This window comes from Dermacentor silvarum, chromosome 5, assembly GCF_013339745.2.
Source record: "Dermacentor silvarum isolate Dsil-2018 chromosome 5, BIME_Dsil_1.4, whole genome shotgun sequence".
NCBI classification, from domain to species: domain Eukaryota; kingdom Metazoa; phylum Arthropoda; class Arachnida; order Ixodida; family Ixodidae; genus Dermacentor; species Dermacentor silvarum.
The window spans coordinates 32,427,163-32,451,477 of record NC_051158.1 but is presented as its reverse complement, the minus strand read 5'-3'; the positions used below and the strand labels follow the sequence as shown (position 1 = coordinate 32,451,477).

At 44.9% G+C, this 24,315-nt stretch overlaps 1 long non-coding RNA gene across 1 annotated transcript; it reads right to left on the bottom strand.

Moving 5' to 3' along the window:
• Positions 1-14,859: 14,859 nt before the first annotated feature.
• On the bottom strand, positions 14,860-21,593 carry LOC125945330 (uncharacterized). Its single transcript, XR_007466819.1, has 3 exons — positions 21,507-21,593; positions 16,235-16,279; positions 14,860-15,031 (listed from the first exon to the last, which is right to left on the bottom strand). It is a non-coding gene; the product is annotated as an uncharacterized LOC125945330 (long non-coding RNA).
• Between the last annotated feature and the right edge of the window lie 2,722 nt (positions 21,594-24,315).

Here is a 24,315-nt window from a genome sequence, read left to right as displayed (position 1 = left end):
GGCGTCGACCAAAAAGTTGGCATGCCTCGTCGTGAAGTATCGATTGCCTACGAACTTGTACAGCGTAAGCTGTTATAGGCTCATTCGGATAGCGTTATTTTTATTCGCATACCCGAAAGGCCCTTCTGCGCGTTACATAGGGCGGGGGTTACCGTAAACATAGGGGGTTGCAGTGAAATAGGTGAACAGTCAGTAACAGCGACATCAATGCAACGCAATAAATGACAATCGTGTATACAAAGAATATTACAAGGTTGCAGACATAAGGATTCTGACACAAATATTATACCGGTGCTAAGCGAGCTATTCAGCATATGTACAAATGTATCGTGGTTTATTATAGAAACGACATCGTGTGGTTGATTATTCCAATGATAGATGGCATGAAACAGTGGCGAGTTATTTAAGGGGTTTGTACGTGTATGCTGGATTGCAACTTTGAAAGGGTGATCCAGGAGAGGGAAAATGCAATGGGCAGGCTGAATGTAAGAGGTCGCAAATGACGAATTATGATAAAGCTTGTGAAAGCGAGATGATAGTGCCAGCAATATTCTTTTCTCTAGTGATGGAAGGTTAGTGAGGCTTTGATATTAGGAATGCTGGAATGACGGATAATGACTTGTTATAAATCGGGCAGCTTTATTCTGGATACTCTAGTTTATTAATTAAGTATATTTTATGTGGCTTCCAAATGAATGATGCGTATTTTATTTTAGAGCGAACCAGAGAGGTATATGCCATAAGTTTTGTCTTCAGGTTAGTTTGACGTAAGCGACGTCTCATGAATCCGAGTGCTTTAGATGCTTTAGAAGTTATGGCATCAATGTGGGCATTCCATGTTAGGTCGGCAGACAGGTGTACGCCTTTAATGAAGTACTTTATTGAAGAAACGTGTTTAATAGGCATTGGTGTTAATCACGTAGGGATTCCGTGGGTGGTTAATACGTTTTGCTGGCGTTCGCACCGAACGCGCGCGGCGTTCATGACGTGTTTATGAAGAACGCGCAGTCGTAAAAGTTATAACTTTGATTTTAGAAGCGTTAATTATCATTTGCCATTGGTGACACCAAGTGAGAATGCTGTCTAGGTCATATTGTAAAGGAGTGTTGTCGTCGCAGTTTATCTGTCTGTAAATCACGCGGTCATCTGCAAATAAGCGAGTAGTAGATGTCAGGTTGTTAATAATGTCGTTAATGTAGATGAGGAAGAGTATCGGTCCAAGTACTTAGTCTTGTGGTACCCCGGATTTGACTTGAATCAATGAAGACGAGAATCAATGAGAATCCACAGTAACGTATTGATAACGGTTACATAAAAAACTTATCCATTTGGTGATTTTTATGCTTGTCTTATGGCAGTCATTTCCTCACCAAACGACTGTAAGAGATCTTATCGAATGCTCTAGCCAAATTCATAACTATGGCATCAATTAGTATGGACGCATGGACAGCATGATGTAGGTTGAAGTTGAAGTTGAAGTTTATTTCACCACAGTGTTTCAATGTTTACATTTTTTTATATTCATACATGAAGCAAAGATGCAATGTGTGGTGTGGAATGCGGGAAAAAAGCCCCACATCCCAGCAATACAAGGCAGAAAAGTGACAGCATTCGTAAAGTCATGTAAACAAGTAAGTAGGCACAAAAATACATAGTGAAATTGGCACAATAAGGAATATAATTATACAGAAAATAAAATGCAGAAAAATTTGCACTCCTGGCAAAAAAAATTTTTTTCTTTCCTCTTTTTTTCCCTCTTTTTTTTGAATCGAAAAAAAATGCAGCATTTTATGCCGCATTTTTTGCACCAAGAAAACATAACAAGAAAGACATTATATCAGTAAAAAAAAGATTGGACATATCCTGTCGCGAAAGAAGGCGCAGACGCTCCAATGATAAATTGAATTTGTTAAGTATGTGTGGGAGTGAATGTTTAAGCATTTGGAGACCATAGTTTGTTCGGCATCGAGGAACCTTCCAATAATCGCTCTGTCTAGTGGGTCGAGACGAGGGGCTGCGCTCTAAGCATGCTATGGATGTAAGATTATTTATTGCTTTGTTAAATTCAGTTTTCAAAGACACTAATAAATAATATTCGTACATGTTATCAAATCTTAGCACTTTAAATTTATTGAATAAAGACGAGGTATGTGCGTTATATTCGGCATTTGCAATACAACGTAATGCATTTTTTGAAGCGTGAGTAATTTTTGCTTAGATTGCACGGTGCCAGGTGCCCCACACCAAAAGACCATAACGTAGCTGTGAGCAAAAAAGTGTGTTGTAGATAATTAACATCTGAGTAGTCGGTAGAAATGACTGACATCTCCTAAGCATGCCTAGTGCCTTACTTAGCTTTTTTCTTACCATTTCACTATGGGAATCCCATAACATATGCTCGTGAAAAAGCTATCCCCAATGCTTTAGCTGTCGAAGAAAAATCAATCACAGAATTGTTAAGGTATAGCTTTGAAGTAGCTGTGTACGTTGTTCCCTTCGATCGAAACAGAACGGCCTTGGTTTTTAAGCAGTTGATTTGTAGGGAGTTTACGGTCGACCATGCATACAAGTCACCAAGTGTCGCGTTTGCTGCTGAAATAAGGTCATTTACGTCCACACCTGTGAAAAACAAGGAAGTGTCATCCGCATAAATGACATATTGGATTGTCTGGTTTATGTTAATAATGTCGTTGACATAAGTAATAAAAAGTAGCGGCCCCAATATACTACCTTGAGGTACACCTTGAGTAACTTTTTGCAAAGATGATTGTCATGTGTTTATGCTTACACATTGTAGCCTATCGCTTAAACAACTGGTAAGTAAATTCAGTGCAGTGCCTCGAATGCCGTAATAGGTTAACTTTTGTAAAAGGGTATCATGATTTATCCGGTCAAAGGCTTTAGAGAAGTCAACAAATATACCTAGTGCAAGTTTCCTGTCCTCTATATTGCCTAATATAATTTCCTTTTGCCGTAGCAATGCTACCTCTGTCGACCGCCCTGACCTAAAACCGTACTGAGCCGGCGAAATTACCGAGTGTTTTGTAAAGAAGTTCGATAATCTTATAAATATTAGTTTTTCTATGGGCTTTGAAAACAATTGTAGAACGGATATGGGCCTATAGTTTTTCAAATCATTTTTGTCTCCTCCCTTAAACACTACTGCAACTTTTGCATGCTTCATACGTTGTGGGAAAATACCTGTGCCTAAAATGAGGTTATAGATGTATGTTAAAGGGACGACTAATATATCTATAACAAAACAAATTGGAGCCATCTTTAAACCGTCAATATCTTCCGATTTACTTTTCTTTAGTTTTCTGAAAACACACATTACCTCATATTCATCCGTTGGGGAAAGATAAACCGACGAAGCTACTTGTGCGGACATGTAATGTAGTGCAGTGGTGTCACTGACGCTGTCTACCAATGAAGTAAGGTGATTATTACATTTCTCAGCCAATGCATTGCCCCTGTATGTTCGATCGCCTTCAGTTATCTCTTCTACACTAAAATTAGCTTTGTGTAATGCGGTAATTGAATTTAACTTGCTCCACATCTCCTTAACCCCTGCAACGCATTCGAACATGCAAGAATAATAATTGCGTTTTGCTTTTTTCATAAGTTCGGTTAAATTATTTCTATACTTCCTAAATGAATCCAATGTGCCTGGATCGCGATTTTTCAAGAATAGTTGATACTTGCTATATTTCTCATTAATCATTTTTAACAGCTTCTTTGTGACCCATGGTTTCCGTGAACGTTTCGACTTCTTTATTTCTTTGTAGGGAAAATATCGCTTATAACTACGGGAAATTATCTCCATGAAATTGTCATATGCTGCGTTTGCTGATGAGCACAAGAGCACTGCTTCCCAACTAGTTTTGGAGATTTCCTCTCGAAACTGCGAGAGAGAGTTTTCAGTTATGTTCTCGCACCGAAATTTATTTATTGGCTTTGATTCAATATGACACTTATCAATAACTAGATATATTGGCAAATGATCACTAATTGTAATGTTGATTGTCCCAGAAAAAAGGCTTTCACATGGTAAATTTGTAATGAAAAGGTCCAATAACGTGGCGCCAGTTGCTGAAATGCGAGTTGGTTCCAGTACCACATTTGACAACAAATACGAATCAAGAAGCATAGAAAATTCCGCCTGTTTTAATGTATTAGAAAACATGTCAATCTTTAGATCACCACCTAGAACTAAATTGTACTGATGTATATTAACAAAAGAGAATATCGCGTCTAGCTGCTGGAAAAAACCACTTATATTTCCGTCCGGTGGACGGTACACCACAGCGAAAAGAAACTTTCCGCATTTCAAACATATTACCTCAATATCTGACGTGCATAAAGATAAGTGATCAAGCAGTTCGTAATTAATACCTTGTTCAATCAACATACATACGCCTCCACCTCTTCTAAGCGATCTGTTCAAGAAAAATCCGTTGTAACCTTCTAGATGCATGTCATCATTATCCGAAAACCACGTTTCTGTCAACATAATAACAGAAAAAGAAAAGCCGAAATCGCTAAGAAACATACAGAATTCATCCTGTTTGCCACGTGCTGACTGCATGTTAAGATGAATAAAAGTTAGAGGTGAATCACATTTCTCAACCTTTTCATACTTTAACATTGACGGGCTAATACTACAAGTGCTCATTTCTGATGCTGAAAAGTCAACAGGAAATTGTACATTGTAAAATCCAAATTTATTGCGAAAGAAATTTTGCGTTCGAACAACAGTTCAACGACAAAAGCAGCGAAAACTGTCCCTATCGAACAAATTTTACAACCACGAACAGGATAGGCTACACAAATGAAAAATTTGGGTAGCTAATTCGAATAATTGTGTTTCACATAAACGACCATGCTGGAAACCCTGTTGGTTAAAATAAAATACTTGTGCTTGGTTAAATACTTAATTATTGCGGATGATATGATGTGTTCTAGTAATTTGCAAGGTATGCTGGTTAGGAAGATGGGCCTGTAATTTGATGACGCGGAGAGATCGCCTGATTTGAATATCGGAGTCACACGAGCAATTTTCCAGGCTTCAGGCACACATTCTGTGTCAAAATGCGTGATATGACCGGCTTAGTAACTTTAAGTAATTTAGGGCATATAACGTCTGGGCCTGGTGATGAGTTAATTTTGAGACGTTCAATAGCTAATTCCATTCATTCATGAGTGATCACCATGTCATTCATAGTGGCGTTAATGGAGTCAAAATGTGGTTGGGCTGCTGAGCGCGAGGTCGCGGGATCCAATCCCGGCCACGGCGGCCGCATTTCGATGGGGGCTAAATGTAGAGAAAACCCGTTTACTAAGATTTAGGTGCACGTTCAAGAACCCCAGGTGGTTAAAATTAATCTGGAGTCCCCCACTACGGCGTGCCTCATAATCAGATGGTGGTTTTGGCATTCAAAACCCCATAATTTATAGCAGTAGCACAAATGGGCTTCTCCTCACTGAAAACGGAACAAAAGAGTAAGTTTAACTCTTCTGCAGCCTCCGAGGACAACAAAATCTCACCGTCCTTAGTTAAATGAATGGAATTCCTAGAGGAAATCCCAGGAATAACCACTTTCCAAAATTTTTTTAGTATATAGTTGGTTTGCAAAGGATGTAAATCGTCATTAAAATTTGTCCTTAGGGATTGTTATTTCTTTATTGCGTAAGATTGCTTGTTTTCTATAATTTTCGCTATCAATAAATCCCTATCAATAATGTTATCGTTCTCCATCAGAGTCTGAGAGCCTTTCTTGTTGATGTACCTCTTTAAGTGCGAGGCGAATCATGGGCTGGGACTGGAAGACGTGATTGTGATTTTAGGAATGTAGTGTTGTTTTAGTTGTAAGAGTTTCTAGTGAAACATTCCCCAGTTTTCGTTAGTATTTCGATTATATAAGTTGGAAAAATGATCGGAGAAAGATGACAAGTCGGATAGAAGGTGCTCCACGTCCTCCCGTCTTTAGTCATATGATATTTTGTTTTGTTTTTCTGGCTTTCCGACTTTTATCATGCTTTGCAGTGCAAAACATTGTGGTCACTAATACATTCTAGTACATGAAAGCGCTTATTCTCTGGATCGGTAGTAAGCACTAAATAAGAACAGAACTTCCGCGTGTTGGGAGAAAAACCATTTCCGTAAAGTTGAACAATGAAATTGTATCAAGGAATTCTGTACTATTATTTCTTTTTGTACCGCCCACGGGCGTGCATGTTCGCCAGTCTACTCCTGGATGATTAAAATGTCCGGCTAGTATTATTGGTAATGCTGGATGTTCGTACTGAACAAAATTAAGTGAATCGTTCAAGTTATTGACCAATGCAATAGAAGCATCTGGGGGACAATAGCACACCCCGACGATACAAGTTGCGCCTGGTGACAATTGCACTATACAATCCATAAAATCTCTAAATGTGAGTTGGTGTTTAATAGTAGCGCCTAGAATTTTTTTACGGCAATCATGACGCTGCCGGCGCGTTGATCTGACCTGTCGTTTCTAAATGTATTGAAATCGATGGACAGAGTGAGCTCACTATTAGAGACATCAGTGTTCAGACACGAGAACTAACTGAGCGCTGCAGCATTCGATGAACGTGCAAAGTTTGTCTTGTTCGTCTCGGTTGGTGATGGTGTCCGCCGCAGCCGCCGGTGTCGCTTCCAGCTATCGCCAGGAATGAGAAAAAGAAATATCCACTTACCGCGGAGCGAGTCCACTCCGCGGGAGTCAGCTACTCTACCACTGATCCACGCCAGCTTTTTTTTTTTTAAATTGCATTCTTCGCAACACAACGTACACACGTAAAAATAAGGTAAATTGGTGCTAAAGAATATCATTACATCATTAGGAAAGACTGTACTGATTTAAAAGAACACCAAAAAGGCCATCACAGACATCAAACCGTCAAGCTCCTGAAACTCCAAACAAACACATATCCACATTTGAGTCTTTACCACGCCATACACCCTGCGCTGTATTCCTATAAATGTCCACACTGTGATCAATGTGCAACACTTTACCACATGGTATGGGCTTGCGCAAACACACCACAGCTAACACCCATAACACACCCCACCACACGGCAATGGGAGGCAGCGCTGTCCAGCTCCGACTCGACGGACCAGCTCAACCTGGTCAGCCGAGTGAGAAGGGCAGCTAAGGCCGCTGGACTCCTGGACTGAGGGGACCACCCATTGCAGAGCGGGGGAGCTACCTACGCTCGCGTGCTCTTATTAAAGTTTATTTCTCTCTCTCTCTCTCTCAAGCTCCTGAAACTACTGTGGCGGTTCAGTCATGCACGTGCTTTAGGGAATCACTTGTGTACGTAAGACTTTCAATTAGGTGTTCCCTCGCAGACCTTGCATCTACGCGGATATTCCTCACATCCATGCGCGTGTATACACACCCTGCTCATATACAAAAGCATTATCTTGTCAGCCGGCCCTCCCTCTGTGTCTGGGCACGGCAAGAACCGAATACCAAAAGGGCTTATCTGCAGTTCTATATTGAGAGTTCGTTTGAGAACGTCCCACAAGAACAACAAGTCATGGTAACCCAAGAAGATGTGCTCAAGAGTTTCAGGTTTGTTACATATGTGGAGCCATGCCAGCTCTTTCTAGTTTGGAGGGGGAACATGACCTATACAGGCGTCCTAGCGTTCGAGGAAGCGTGCGATCTGAGATGTTCGCCGCGTAACGTACAAACGTGCACGATTTGCATTGCAGTGGCATATTATTACTTCTCTCTATCAATAAACCTCTCTATATGGCTTTCATAGATTATGAAAAAAACATTTGGTTCAGTAGAGATACCAGCAGTCATATAGGCATTGCGTAATCAAGGAGCACATGAGGCATACGTGAATATCTTGGCAAATATCTACTAAGATTGCACAGCAACCTTGGTTCTCCACGAGAAAAGTAGAAAGTTAGCTATCAAGAAAGGGGTCAGGCAAGGAGACACAATCTCTCCAATGTATTTACTGCATGATTGCAAATAGTATTCAAGCTCTTAGACTGGGACGGCTTAGGAGTGAGGATCAACGGCGAATATCTCAGCAACCCTCGGTTTGCAGATGACACTGTCCTATTCAGCAACAATGGGGACGAATTACAGCAAATGATTGAGGAGCTTAACGGAGAAAGTGTAAGTGTGGGGTTGAAGATTAATATGCAGAAGACAAACACAATGTTCAATAGCCTGGAAAGGGAACAGGAATTCGGGATCGCCAGTCAGCCTCTAGAGTCTGTAAAGGAGTACGTCTATCTATGTCAATTACTCACAGGGGACCCTGATCATGAGAAAGAAATTTACAGAAGAATAAAATTGGGTTGGAGTGCATACGGCAGGCATTGCCAAATCCTGACTGGGAGCTTACCACTGTCGTTGAAAAAAAAGTGTACAATCACTGCATTTTACCGGTGCTAACATATGGAGCAGAAACTTGGAGGTTAAAAAAGAAGCTCGAGAACAAGTTAAGGACAGTACACAAAGGGCGATGGAGCGAAAAATGTTGAGCCTAACGTTAAGAGACAGGAAGAGAGCGGTGTGGATCAGAGAACAAACGGGGTTAGCCGATATTCTAGTTGATATTAAGCGGAAGAAATGGAGCTGGGCAGGCCATGTAATGCATAACGTACGTCTTCACAAGACGATGATGGATAACCAGTGGACCATTAGAGTTACAGAATGGATATCAAGAGAAGGGAAGAGCAGTCGAGGACGGCAGAAAACTAGGTGGGGGGATGAAGTTAGGAAATATGCAGGCGCAAGTTGGAATCAGCTAGCGAAAGACAGGTGTAATTGAAGATAAGAGGAAGATGCCTTCGCCCTGCAGTGGAGATAAATATAGGCTGATGATGATGATTATTATTACGCCAGATGGCACGCCATTCTAACAGTTGCACAGGTAGCTGCACAAGATAGATAGAGAAGGTTTCAGGAAGATTAAGGAAGACGAAGGAGATGTATACAAAATTGCTATGAATGAAAAAAAAAACATGTATAGTATACCTGATTAAAGCTAGTGGGCTAGGTGACTATTTTCATCGCCCTGTTTAAGGTTGATGTGAATAAAACATCATTATCATCATTAGCATAGTATTGTGCCACTTGCCACAAGATGTGAGAGGCGCACCGCGCATCATCGATACGTGTGCACTTTGCATTGCAGTTGCATATTATTACACCAGATGGCGCGCGATGTAGTAGCTTAGGTGCAACCAAGTACAGGATAATCGAAACTGTAAATAGACAACCAGGGGTCATCAGAAAGAAAGTGAAAGAAATAGAGACCGTGAATTGGATGCAAAGAATGGAAACGAAAAGGACAATGGAGATTTACAAGAATGAGAAGAAAGAAATTAGAAGGGAAAATCTGTACGATAACACAAAGGGCAGTGCCTTGCTATTTGAGGCTCGAGCCGGTTGCCTAAGGACGAAAACATATCGGAACAAATATTCGGAATTAGATGAGACATGTGTATGCTGCAGTAAAGATCCAGAGACCACTCAGCACATCCTAATGGAATGCGACGGGATCCACCCAGCGAGAACCGTAGGTAACGTGCAACTCCCAGAAGCGCTTGGGTTTAAAGTGGAAGGAAACATAAACAGATCAGCCGTAGAGATCAGCAAGAGACGATTAGAGTACTGGTGGAAAAAAAGTAGGGAAAAGATGGATGCGACCTGATCTCTTAAAATCATAGGCAGCGGTACAAGGTAAATTTTTGAAAAGAAAAATAACGATAGGTATACAAAAATGCAAGATAAAGAACATGTATAGTATACCTGATTAAATCAAGCAGGCTTGCTTATAGGTAATAGTACAAGGTAGATAGAGAAGATTAAGGAGATGAAGAAAACGACATGACGACGATCGAATCACCACTTGGGCCTGAAGACGACTGCATGAAGGCGACGCAATCGACGACGGCTTGACGACACAGGTATATGATGATCCTCCATGGAATCATGACGTCGGTCTTACGAGACGACGAGGACGATGTAGTGCCTGTATGATGACGACAGCGTGTGACACAGTATGGTGATTGTGGAATGACCACGTTGGAGTTAAGAGGATGGCGTGAAAATTGGATGACGACGCATGTATTGACGAGGATGGCACGATGACGACGACTTGACGATAATGGCATGACGAAGCTGGAATTACAACCAGATTAAACCACAATGGCATGAAGACCACGGTATCAAAACGAGGCAGGACGTCTTCACAAGACGATGATGGCGTGCTGATGACGCTGAGGCGACGATGCGATGAATACACTAGAATAACGACGATGGGATGACGATTTTATCACGAAGACTGCACGACGACGGCTGTTTGACACCCATGGCATAACGAGAACGCGGTGACTACGCAAGAATGTGCACGACGGTATGACGACGGCAGCGTAGTGATGACGGCATGACTACAATTACATGCGGATTCTGGAATGATGCTTGTACAATGACAATCGCATGTTGACGCCCAAATGACGACGGCATGTTGACAAATGAAATTGCGAAGCTTCCATAATGACTACATAACGACGACAATGGAGCTACTAGGATGGCATGACGGTGACAGGATGAACACAAAGGTATGATGAACACAAAGGCAGGCTGCCAGCCCAACCCAGCCCAGCCAAAAGTTTTTCGCGTTTAGGTAGCTGAAGAAGGACTGTCGCCTTTAAAAATATCCAATGTCCACAACATCCTCCAACAACAGCCGAGGACGAGGCAAAGGAACTCAAAGTCGCGCACAAAGCCACAACAAGAAACATAGAAATTAACGCGAAAACACCTGCAGTTGACCCTCGCCTGCTGCACCTGTGGGAGGGATGGCGCAGCTTAACGAAGTGCTGGAAAAACCAGAGACTGAACAGAAAACTTAGGGCAAGAACAGCAACCGTAACGGAACAAGCAAATGAGTATGCCAGACAGCTGCAAGCGGAAAATTGGCTTCAATTTTGCGATTCACTAAGAGGGACGCTATGCACCGCTAAAACATGAACTATTTTACGTAGCATGATAGAGCCGGACTCTACAAAAACGGCAACAGCGAGAACAATATGCACCTCTAGTATGTGAATACAAAAGTAACACCGATACACTAATCCAAGCCCTCAGGAATAAGTACAATTAAAACAGGGGGTGATAGCGTCGAATCTCTCAGCTACGAAGGGCCAACAAACGATCCTCTAGGTGCGCCCATTACGGTTGCGGAGCTATATGCAGCGGCACAGGACATCAGACGAAACACAGCACCCGGAGAAGACGGCATCACACAACGAAATGCTGCGCAACCTCAGCAATGAGAAACTCCTACGACTAGTCAAGTACTTCAGCAAGGACATATGGGAAACTGATACGATTCCGCAGCAATGGAAGGAAACAACCATAGTCCTTATCCCTAAACCGGGAAACAGAAAACTATTCAAAACCTGGGGCCAATCTCACTAACGTCATGTCTCGGGAAGCTGTTTGAAAATTTCACCTCTGCATGTCAATTCGTCTTATTCAGACTGGCACCACTCTTGGTTGCGCCGTCACAATATTTAACCCCGCATGACAGGTGAATCTGGGAAACCACGGCTCTGACGCACGGCACAAAACGTCTTCTGTGCGTAACAGAGCAAAGACTCCGATGTGATGTGGGCGCGTTCACAGGTTTACAGTGTTCTAACAGTTTTTCTGGAGCTGAGAAAATCACAGTGATGGCCGCACACTGCGCAATCTTTTTCAGCCGATGGGAGACATAACGAACATACGGGAGCACAGCAAACCGGCGCCTTTCATTAGGCTGGCACCGTTCATCAGCGTGCTCATCCCGTTTAGTGCGTATAAGAAGCTGTTCTGCTATGCCAGAAATTATGCCCATTGGGTACCCAGCACAAGATAGGCGACCAACATGTGCTGCCAAACTCTGTTCCATGACATGCTGGCATAATTCCTTGAGGCCGTTAACAAGGCACAAATTTTTAATACCTCGTTTGACAAGCTTGGAGCGTTCCGAGTTAAAAGCGAAGAGTCGCTTTCTAGTCGTCGGTTCGAAGATCCAGCACACGTGTTTGCTCGAAAGGCACAGCCTCAGATCGAGAAAACGCAATGAATTATTCATAGGAAGCTCTTACCCTCAGGCTGCAGCTCTTTCGTAAATGTGTCTAAAGTTCCAGAAATAGCAGGCTTGAAAGCGTGATCAGCACAACCAATGCACACCAGGAAGTCATGGGCTGAAAAAGATTGGGAAGCGTGCGAGCATCACTGTGAATTTTGCAGCTCCGGGAAAAACTGTCAAAACTCTGTAAACGTGTGAAGGCGCCTACGTCTCATCGGAGTCCTTGCTCTGCTAAGCAGAGAAGTGCCATGCGCCACAGCCGTGGTTTACCAGACTCCCCTCTCAAGCGGTGGTAAATCTGTTGGACAAACCGACAGGTGATTAAAGGAGCGCTTAAGGGAGCACCATATTAATGTTCATAGCACTGTTCAAGGCCGTTTGGGCATCCAGTGCTGCTCTTTGAACGGGATGAAATTTTGGCCGGACACAGCTTGCAGCTCAGGCGGGAAATCATAGAAGCTGATTTCACCAGGAAATTGGCCAGTTTATGCGTTAGTTCCCCTTTTATCGCGCTCACACCTAGTGAAGTGATGTATCTGAACAGATTGCGATAGTACTGTGCCTTTTTTTTTAACACTTGACTACGTGCTTAGTACAAATGACTTGCTGTTAGGACGCCTATTCTATCCTCTTCTCTTTTCCTTTGCTGCGCACGCAGGCTGATGTGTATATATAGATATATATCCATATGATTTCACTGTGGCAATAAATAGTGTTGCAAGTCAGCGCAGTGTGTGTCGATTCTCTTAGTCCTCGTCATCCGAGGACTAAGGAATTTGTAATTTACAAATTCTAGCCGTGGAGTTTGCAAGGCGGATTCGCTTGGAACGAATTCTCAGGATGACACCAGTTTCGACATATGAATTCCCGACCTTTGGGAAGAAATGCATTGGCGTTCCAGTTGCTTTCTTAACAAAACGTCGTTTTATGCATTGAAGAGCACAAGTAAGATATCACATGGAGCTCCGTGAGCTCCATGTGCTATCGAAAGGAGGCCATGGCGTCTGCAGCGGAAGCACAAAACAAGACCTTTCGAACTGCAGGAAATATACCGTGCCTTGGAAGCACTGCAATCTGCTCAGGCATATCAGCCAGAATATATATCAGAATATATATTCCTCACATATATACGGTATAGTATATCAGGATATACGACGTTTTTCCAGAAATGCCTTCGAAATTCCTTAGAAAATTAAGGAAGCTGAGATAAATAAATAATGCGCCTGGATTACATTTACAACCGAGATACACATTTGAAAATAATTTGAGATTGGAATTATGGAAGTAATTGTGCAAAATAGTGTAATTCGCTTTCTAAACAAAATAGTCTTGCGATTGGTCCCATTGGAAGATTTGAAGCGTGCCATCCGAGGAGCTCATAACCGTTTCCTGAAAGGAAAGTAGTGGACGCTGCTAAATTTTACTGCGTAGGTTTTTTTGGCCCATTTCGCACATGAAATTGAATTTGAGCAGCCAAAGAGCATACGAGTGACGGGACAGTCTGCGCCTTGCCATCGGGCAAGTATCAAAGACCGTTCGCATCACGCTGCAATCACGCTAGCTTCATGCTCACTGTGAGAGGCCATGAAAGCTTTGACTATCGCAGCGGTCGAACACTTGTGGCCTGCGTTACATGAAGCTTCTGGTACAGCCGAGCCAGCACATTACTGAACTGCAAATAGATTGATACCTCTATATGGGAGTGACATCGGAAACGGTGCTGCCCACTGCGCAGCGAATGTATTTCTGAGATTCCGCTCACTCGACCGGGACCTCCTTCCCATGATTAGGGTAACCAATCCTGCGGAACCTTGGTTAGCTTCCGTGCCTTGTCTTCTGTCTCTCTATCTTTCCATCAAGGGGGCATGAGGCAACGCTCAAATTGGGGCATACCCTTGCCTCCTGGGCAAGGGTCTGTCCCATCTTGTACGCGTTCGGAAAGCCGACGTTCGGTTTCGCCTCATGCGATTGGCCTAGATTGGCCTAGGCCGCGATATCGGCTAGGCCTGGGCAATCGCGTGAGATGGAACCGAACGTCGGCTTTTCGAACGCGTACAAGACAGCGGCCCTGGTCTCCTATGCAAAGCGCAAATGCTTCTACACTGGGTACGAGCGGGCGTTGCCTAGTCCGCAGAATAGCTCGTTAAGAGGAGGCCGCAGGCTTACGGGCACCCGAGAGGCTACACATTAATCGCCACCAAGGACGTATTTGTGTGCATTGCTCCGTGAACAGTCGCCTCAATTTTGAGCACTTGATCGGCGGGTGTTTGCATCTTTTGACTCCGCGATCACTACAAGCCTAATTCGTTTGTTTTCTTAAGACTGGCTTGATGGCGCTGCGGAACATTGTCATCGAAGCTGGCCTGCTGGGTGAATACTAGTCCGAATAGTTCTTCCCTGCTAAAGCAACGGGACCATTGCACGGTCAGATCAAATCAATCATTCATCTATTGGGTTACTACAAATGTGAGCATAATACACTTCGAAATTTTGCTCAGGCGTTCTTCACTGGCCTGCCATTTACTAACTACGTGTAACGTTCTGATTTAATTTGAGAATTGACGCACGTGAAGTGAACATTTTATTCATATAATGGTAGCTGTTTAATAATAGATCTCCCTGCTGCATTGAGAGCACTAGCAACATCTGGAGATCAAAACACGAGAGATTACGAGTATATGAGTGTGAAAGAAGGAAATAAGCACTCTTGTCAAACTTGATAGTTATATTAAAATCCAACGAGATTTTCTTTTGCTTATTGTACTGCACACACTCTTCCGGTATCTGTAAACACTACCCGGTATTTGATGGCATTGCTTGACAAATTCCTGCATGCATTTCTTCTTGTCCTCGTGTTGAGGTCGCTGTCGCGCCCACAGTAGGCATGTATCTGAAGGTAAAACAGATAAAAGCGACAATAGAGATATAAAAGCGTACTGGCAAGGAACTTAGCTCCTTTTTATTGAGTTCATCTCAAGTTTTTCTACGTCATACATTTCTGTCCCTTGCAATACATTTCTGAATAAGACACTTGGATTTCATCACTAAGACACTACACTAGGGAGAAAATCAGAGACCTTTCTTTCAACAGAACAGCAGCCTTCGATTTATAATTGTCTTTTCAATGCCTCAGCATTCTTTCTGTGCTTCACGAACTTTCTGGGTGCTATCCATCCGCGGTTGTATCTATGCATGTTGGCATGCATATATGTTTGTAATCTAGCCGTTCTCCCGCCTACCTGGGTGAGTTGACTTTCAGTATTAGTGTGGTATTAGTGTACTTATGTGACTGGACTTTGTGTTATTGTGATTCGGAGTCAACATTTAATTTTAAAGCGTGTAGGTTATTTTTCTTCTTTCATATCTCTATGTGAAAAGGAGTAGCCGGCGCCAATTAAAGGCGTCAACATCTCATAAATGACATATAATAAGAATACCTGGGGCACTGGGTGGTCAGTGGTCGAATGGGTAGCGCATCGGGCTGCTATGGTGAGGTAACATCGGACTAACTTCGGTGACTGATTATGGGACAACGTGTACACACGTGCCGTTCTTCAATGAACCTCATTTGCGCCGACAAGGGTCACTGTAGACGCGGGACTGTGTAGGTGTAGGTATAGTATGTGCCATTGAATGTGCCACAAACGAAGGAACGATTCTCAGCATTCGCAGGCACCGGCGGACCACACTTCTCGTGTCAGAGGCCACGCGTGGACTTCACGGCAGTGACACTAGAGGATGCAGTGCGTCCGAAATTTTGAAGAGCGAGAGAGGAGCCCAGTTGCTGCATGATGTGCGTCTCAGCGCTCGCACGCACAGGAGCGCCACGCATTTCGGAGGTCACGCCCGGGCCTCGCGCCAGCGGCGCTGGATGGCACCGAGTGTTCTCAGAAACGCGTGGGAGAGTAGCCCCTCGTTTCGATGGCTGCAGTACATCGTGTCGCTACATTGGTTAAATGCTAACGCATTACCGTCGACAGTTATCGTGAGATGGTTTCGGCCGCAATTTTTATACAGAATAGGAATTTAGGAAGTTGTTGAAAACATGTAGACATGCGATGAGGCAGTCGAGATTGTTCATTGACAGTGTTACCTGAGCTCGCATGTGCAGGATTGCTTCCATTCGAGGAGCCTGCACCTGAATGAAGGAAAAACATTAGCAAATTGAGTGGCAGGCTTTGAAACAAGTGAGAGAAAGCGGTTTTGCAGAACCAATGCAGTTGTGGAAATCTACGAGAAGAGAGGTTTTTGTGAATCCGCTTCATTAATGCAGCGTAATTACGTTTAATGTGTACAAATTTGTTTATTTTCATCCTATGAAGCTTGTAATCTTAAGCAATCTTCGTTTATTCACCGGACACATCCCAACTGCAATCTCAAATGCCTTTCCCGTGCAAGCGACACCTGTGCGCATAAGAATGCTGCGTCAGCACAGGTAACTGACGTAAGTGGCGACCTCAGCTTTGGTAGTGCTTTTGGCTATGTGTTGGAGACTGCCACATTCCCAAACACAGCATGACGAGATTATCTTAATGAGCCAAGGGCTGAAGTTTCAAAACGGGATAAATTAATTCTGTGTTTTGCACATAGGTGCTGGAAATTCCTGCTTTCGTCGCGCCATTCTTTATGCGCTGCGCAGCCGCGACTGGGCTAGTGGAGACGACGCGTGCTCTCCTCCCCTAGTGAGTTCTCAGTCACGTGACCTCCAAAATTGGGCGCAGGAAAACGGAGGCATCAAGCCGCTAATCTTCTAGGCTTACGTACCCTCGCACCCCAGTACGCCCAGATGCGCCAGTTATTGCAGTTGTGATGCGCATGCTGATCTGTGTCCGCTGCACTCACTCAGGTTCGCTTCACCGCGATACACCAAGAAAACCGTTGGCACGATGGAGGCCAGTATTTAGCTCATTGGCGTGTTTATGTATAAAGTAGTATACCTTATCCCGAAACACGCCAGAGCCAACGAGATGCGTTGGACGTACTTCTTAAAAAAAAATCTGCTGGATCCGTCTAACTAGAGTGTACTAGAACATGGTCCAATTCTAGGTCACTCTAGTCTAACGTACCCGTAACAATTTGGAAGGGATTCACCAGGCATATCTTTTGCCATAGCCTCAAGTTTGCTAAACTACTCTTTTTTTTTACACGGTGCACGTAGACTAACATATTACAAAAAATGGTTCCAAAGTAAAAGCGATCAGGGGCGCTATCTATTTCAATCATTTCTATTCCAATTCTGCAATCAACCCTCCACGATTGGACAAAAAATTTTCGGGTCACCCTCAATTTCGCCACGAAAACTGCGATAGCTCCCCATCTGATATGACGTGCGCAGACTGATTATGCATGATTAAATCGAACAAAAGAAAAATCCGGCAGATCCCACGCCCTGTGGGAATCGATATTATGCGAAGCAGTGTGCGGGGACCCTACCAAGTTAACGAAATGACCATGAAAGCACCAAGACGTAGGTGGCTCTTTCTTGAATTACATGACATGCATGCCATGGCATTCATGTCATGAGTCTTCAGGCGTCCCTTTAGCTAGACCTAAGAGACCTTAAGGCGAAAGCCTTAGTCATGCTCATGACTATGACTTCGACCATCAACCTTTAGCCTTTTCCTTCACTTAGTACCACATCCGAACCCATTCCAGTGGTATTTGAGTGTTAATCATTTTTTTTGCTGAGTCATTCTCATTTTTGTTGAGTCATGCCCATGATTATTACGTCTACCACCATGCTTTAGTGTTTCCTTCACTTAGTGCCCACGTCCGAACCCATTCCAGTGGTTTTTGAGTGTTAATCTTTTTTTTCGCTGAGTCATTGTCATTTTTGCTTAGTCATGTTCATGACTATGACTTCTACCATCATCCTTTGGTGTTCCCTTCACTTAGTACCCACGTCAGAACCGATCTCAGTGGCTTTTGAGTGTTAATCTTTTTTCGCTGAGTCATTGTCATTTTTGCTGACTCATGCTCATGACTATGACTTCTACCATTATCCTTTAGTGTTTCCTTCACTTAGTGCCTACGTCCGAACCCCATTTCAGTGGTTTTTGAGCGTTAACCTTTTTTCACTGCGTCATTGTTACTTTTGCTGAGTCATGCTCATGACTCGGCACCTTCGCTTGTGTCATCGTTTTCCGACACATAGTAGCCAAGGTATGGTGGCTAGATGAGTACCTGCCGGTGCGTGGTTTCCGCAGATATGCCCCCGCATGTTGCCCGAACGCCGGCCAAGAAGCTGCAGTGAAACGCTAATCGCAATGGAGCAAGGCGGGCCCGCATACGCGCAATGACCACTCCGTCAGTTAAGATGCAGAAACAATGCATGCACCTGTACGCCAGCTGCTTGCTTCAGCTCAACGCCGGAGGTGCTCAGACGTGGCTCTGCGGGAACAGGTGACCGAGACTAAGCGACAACGTCGACAGATCCCTGCAGTTCAAGAGCATGAAGCGGACGCACACATCGTGCCCGCCGTGAGCATGCCGTTGTACGGGAACGCGAGGTCAACACAAAGTGACAACGCCGAGAAGATCCTGTAATTCTAACCAATGCTGCTCGCGGTCAGCGAGATTTCTCTGTTCATGTGTCTGCACACGCCCCGACACACGTGTTTACTTTGTCAGCACTGCTGTATGTTGGGCATGTTGATACTTCGCCTTCGATAATATTTTTAGCGCCAACGGACGAGGGCAGAAATGGAGACGTTGACAACACAACCCAGTAACTTCAGCAATTTTTTCCCAGGAAAAAAAAACCACCTTTATACACTATGCACAGTAGCACCACACCTCCTCAATACGTCAAATTGAACTTTCAAAAAAGGCTGTTTCTTTATCTAACACGTACGGGGTGCTTACACAGCTTTGACCTCTGCGATTGATATCATGTAAATCAATAATTTCGCGCGCTGCTTTATCTTTGTGCCTGGCCAGAACCATACAATCACAAAACAGAGGAGCGCAGCCGCATTCATTACAATGAACATGCAGATGAACGCCACGGTAATTTTTCCCATTTAAACTATGCTCTCTTGAGCAGTCATTAAGGCACCTTGCTGTCTGTCCTATGTACTTCTTATCACAGGACAGCGGCAACTCATACACTACTGCCTCTTCACAAGCGACAAAATGATTGTGATGTCTCTTGGAACACCCAACCATCGATTTACGGCACTGCTCTGTCAACCGACACACTCTGGAAAGTTTTTCTGGAGCTGAAAAAAAAAACACTTTTGTGCTCACGCGACTAGCAATGTCTTTTAAGAAAGTGTGCCGTCCTGCGTAGCTGGCGCATAACCGCAACGTTTCGTTTGTTCATTTGCTGTGTCCCGAGTGCTATTTTTTACTTGACATCGTTTCAGCAAAACCACTGCTACAGAGACCTGCAAGGACTTCCGAAACCACCATGCTGTAGACAACCATTCCGATTGATCGATCACGATTGCGTAACTCCTGTGATGGCACAGGTTTTAACGCGATAACGTAAGGGCCCCGTGTTGCAGAAAATCCGGCGTCGGTGTCAGCGTCGGCGTGCCATGTCGGCGTCCGTGGCAGAGAAAATCACCCCAAACCACCCCAACCGCGCCGGCCTACCACAAGATGCAAGGTTTTAGGGAACAGAAATTGAATTTCTCACAGTGAAATCCGTCAGAAAAACAGTAAGTACGACTTAACCACAACCTACAGACATGGTGGTGTCAGATTGTAATTTGAATGTACGAGAAAACATAATTCTGTTACGAGGAAACTCAAACACAAACCCCTTTTCCAGCATTTCTACCAGACTACAGCTGCGCGCTCGGGTAGTTTATTTGCGAAAATGATATCCAGATGGCACCCGCATCCTCGGCAGGTCAAATTGGGACTTTGCCTGCCTAATGCGTTTTGGACACGCGCGCGCGTCGGGGCAATAGCAAACAATTAATAAAACAATAAAAAATGTGCTAGGGCGTTCACATTTTAACATAAGACGACTTATATTGCTCCTTAAAAGCGTCTTCCCAGCAATGCACTTCTGTTAAAAGTGAAGCCGACTTTAGGGGATCGGTGTAAGCTTGGATTTTGTAAGCTGGCTTTCCCACGTTCTGTGTTGCAGTGGGAAAGTATTGTAACGTGCCTTTTATTGCATTTTAGAACGCTGCAAGCCAGGCTGCGAGGTCACAAGCTTAGAGTCCTTCGTTGCGCCACTTCCCTCTCCTCGCCTTCGCTCGTTCGTCCAAACGCTGAGATATAGCAGAAAGCCAGCTTACAACGGTGACCGATAACGGGGCTCGATAACGGATCGCGTTCCACTATTAAAGGCGAAGTTTAAGCGTCCTCCAATTTTTTTAAAGCATTTCCAAGACATACGTAGGAATGCTCCTTTTAACAATTTTGAATGGGCGGAGTTGTGCGGTAAGAAGGGCTCATTAGCTCTATGCTTATACAGGGTGTCCCAACTATCATGCGTCAACATTTAAAAAATATGCAAATGCCACGTAGCTGGACAGAACCGAGATGCTTTGTGCAATCGCTTGGAGTCTTAGTCTTAATGAATTAATAAACTTTTCAAATATTATATTTAGATGAAAAGTGTCAATGAGAAAATTGTAGAGCAACATAGAAAACTCCCGATACAGCTTTCTGTTGCTCAATACCTGCTACATAAAAGTGTTTTTTCCGAGCGTGAAAGAAGCCCGCGAATACACGCGAAATGCCTCGAGTGGCCACTCGAGGAGACTGGTCGCTAACTAAAGAAATTAACAAGCATGATATCACGTGCCGACAGGCAAACATGAACACATCGCACTCAAATACCGCGGATACATGCAGTCAAAAATGCTGGCATGAGGAAGAGTGGTAGCAGCAGCGAGCGATTTGCCCGTCCTGGTGCCTCTCGCTTCAACGCGAACTAGGCGGCGATATAACACAGTGCACATGAAGCTATCAGCACTCGGCGAGCCTTAGACTCTGTACCCACAACAAATCGCTTCCAAGACAGGGCCCGCATGGCCGTGCTCAGCCGCGCCACGCAGCCGCCGCCAGGTGTAGAGCGATAGAACGACCTCCCCTCGGTGCCTCGCGCACGATGGAGAACGATGCACTTCCACTCCGCCTTCCTCTCTTGGGCGCGAGGTGGAGCCACTATCCCCTGCTCACCTTCGCAAGCTTTCGCCGACTACATACGGCGTGCGGCCACGATTTTTTCGCACTGGGATTTGAACGGAACATCACGGCGACGCCGACGACGCCGGCGGAAATGCGCCTGGAGTGTTCGTATAATTGCTATCGAAATAAAAAAAAAGAACACTGGTGTATTCAGAAACAGACAGAAATATGTTTTAATGCCGCATCTGGTCGCTACAGGAACGCTCCCTTACCTTCCTTTATACCCATAAGGAAGCACGTAGGTGCGGCAAAGCAAAGCCTGTAAGAACCACTGACTTCCGGGTCCTCGGTTGTTCCCTCTGTAAGAATAAAGCACTTCTTTTATATCATACAACACCAGAAAAGATTGTACGCGTGTAACATGCCTATCATTGATTGTATGTGGCGAAGATTAATGAGAAGAATGCTTTGATCGTGCGCCATGCGTAAGTACACGTGATAAGTAGATGCCACATGCTGTCGACATTCTCAGTTAAATGCATGCTATTCTTACTTTGTCTTAAAAAATTGCGGCAGAACCCAGCTCCCGACGACTGTCAACGGTAATGCCTTAGCATTGAATCCACGTTGTGACATAACGCATTGTCACCGTTGAAACGAAGTATGTATGAGGCGTGTACTGCAGCAAGACTTCACTTTCGAAGTTCCCTAAGAACACTTCGCTTCATCTAGCGCCGCCTGCCGCGAAGCCGAAATGCACGGCGGGCCGGTGCGTGCGAACGCTGCCAATCGGCAACGGGGACTCTTCTCTCGCCCTCCTTTCTGGACACGATGTGCCATGTAGTGCCACTGCCGAGGAATCTGTGCCGCTGGCTTCCGAGAGGAGGGCCGTGACGCGCCAGTGCCCGCGAACGCTGACAATTGTTCCTTCGCCCGCCGCACGCCCAGTGGCACATACTTAGTAACCAAAGTTTGCACCAAATAGGTTCGTTGGAGACTACGACAGACTGAGTTACACATACTTAACACTTCAAGTCGACGTCAAAGACTTTCTTCGAACCGCGGTATCTACCTACTCCCGCGTCTACAGTGAGCCATGCCGGCGTAAAAAAGGTTCGTTGAAGAGCAGCACGCGCGTACGCATTGCTACATACTCGATGACCCGCGTTGATCCGACGGTTGGTGTCAAGCCGTGTCACGTCGGCACAGCAGCCCGATGGGCTAACCCATCTACCCATTGACTAGGTAACTTCACTGACTACCCCTTGTCCCAGGTTGGCGAGAAAACGGTTAGATATAAACATACAAATATACATAGACAGATACAAACACACATAGATAGATAGCCCACGGAAAGCGCGTGAAGTACCTTAAGATTTCAACCGCCGAAACGCGTCATGGGGGCAGCCAGGATGCTCTGACACGCTTCCCTCTGGTCACGCTGCGCCGTGTAGCGCAGCCGCAGTGAAGTCCCCGCGTGGCATCTATGCGATTATATATTCCCACATGACTGTTTAAACGCTTGTGACACGGGTTGGACTCTGCCCACCAGTGGAGAAATTTAAATGTCTTTGTAGTCATTGAAGTAAGATTGGCACAACTAACCTAGGCTGGTGACAAAGATATTCTTCCAAGAGCGCCACATACGTTGAGGCATGACCCAAAGTTACATCAAACAGGTTCGTTGAAGTGTGCCAGTAGTAGTAGTAGTAGTAGTAGTAGTAGTAGTAGTAGTAGTAGTAGTAGTAGTAGTAGTAGTAGTAGTAGAAAATTTCATTTGTTGTTTTGTAATGAAGCCCCAGAGGGTGGAGCCCCCAGTCCAGGGCCCCATTTACTGCTGCTATCCGGCTGGCCCGGTCGGTCAGGTATCGCTGGTCGTCCAAGGCTGTGCTGGAAGGAGCGGCTTCCCACTGGGATGGGGAGGCATTGGGTATTCTGGGTAGGCCGATTGGTTTGGAGCATTCCTACGTAGAATGGTAGAGGTTTGGGTGTCCTCCACAGAAAGGACATTTGTCGGGGTACTGGGTAGGGTAAAAAAATGTCACAGTTTCGCCCTAAGGGCGAAGCAATGAATGCGATAGCAACACAGCAATGTCATACGAAGTAAGGTGAGCGGCTTTGGTAGCAACAACACGCAGAACTGTTGTCGACGCCATCGGCGTTTTGCCCGCGTTAGCTCAAAATGCGTGCGGCGTTGGTGACTGTTGCTGGAGCCTCTCATATAAATAGGCACTTGGTGCCGCAGCTAAACGTCGCGTCCCTTCCTTCCCCCTCCCCCACGGCCTCTCGCGCGTCTGAAGAAGGCGCGTTTGCTCTACATATATGGTGATTGTAAAGGAGGAAAGAGACGCCTACTTCTGCAGCCCTTAAGGAAGCACGGCGCAGAACGCGCGTTTGTTCTCCGCCGTGCGTTCACTCCCCGTGAAAGAGCGCGTCCCTCGCGCCCTTTCACTCGCACATACAGCGTTCGGCGGCGCGCGGCCACGATTTCATCTCCATTGACGTCATACGGAACCTCACGGCGACGGCGACGGCGACGGCGACGCCGACGGCAGAAATCTGCTTTTGAGTGTCCATATAATTGCTTTCGCAATAAAAGTGTGGCGGAGAGCAAGGCTGGGGAACGTATTAGTTTGGAGCTGGCGCCAAGCGGCTGCATCTGCACGGTTTAGTTTCAGGTATGGTGGAGGGAATGGTTCTAGGGTACAATCTGTGGTGTTGTAGTATATGCGTGTATATAAGTGGTATCGTTTCTATCTTGTCTAGGTTGGCCTGGCCCCGGCGCCTGAAGGGTGAGGCCTTAGGCTGTCGCATGAAGTGTGGCACGTACCTTGTTTGAGATACGCAGAGATCCAAGTTGAGGTGAAAGGGCTTCATGGAAGAATGGCACATATGCAATGGCCCATACCCAGTAACACTAGTTGGCGTGAAACGGGTTAAGGGATGCACGGAACTTACGCGATGTCACATAATCATGACCAAAGTTGGCCAGAGTCTAACCATTAGGCGATGGACACACACCACACACACACACACACACACACACACACACACACCACACACACACGCACACACACACAC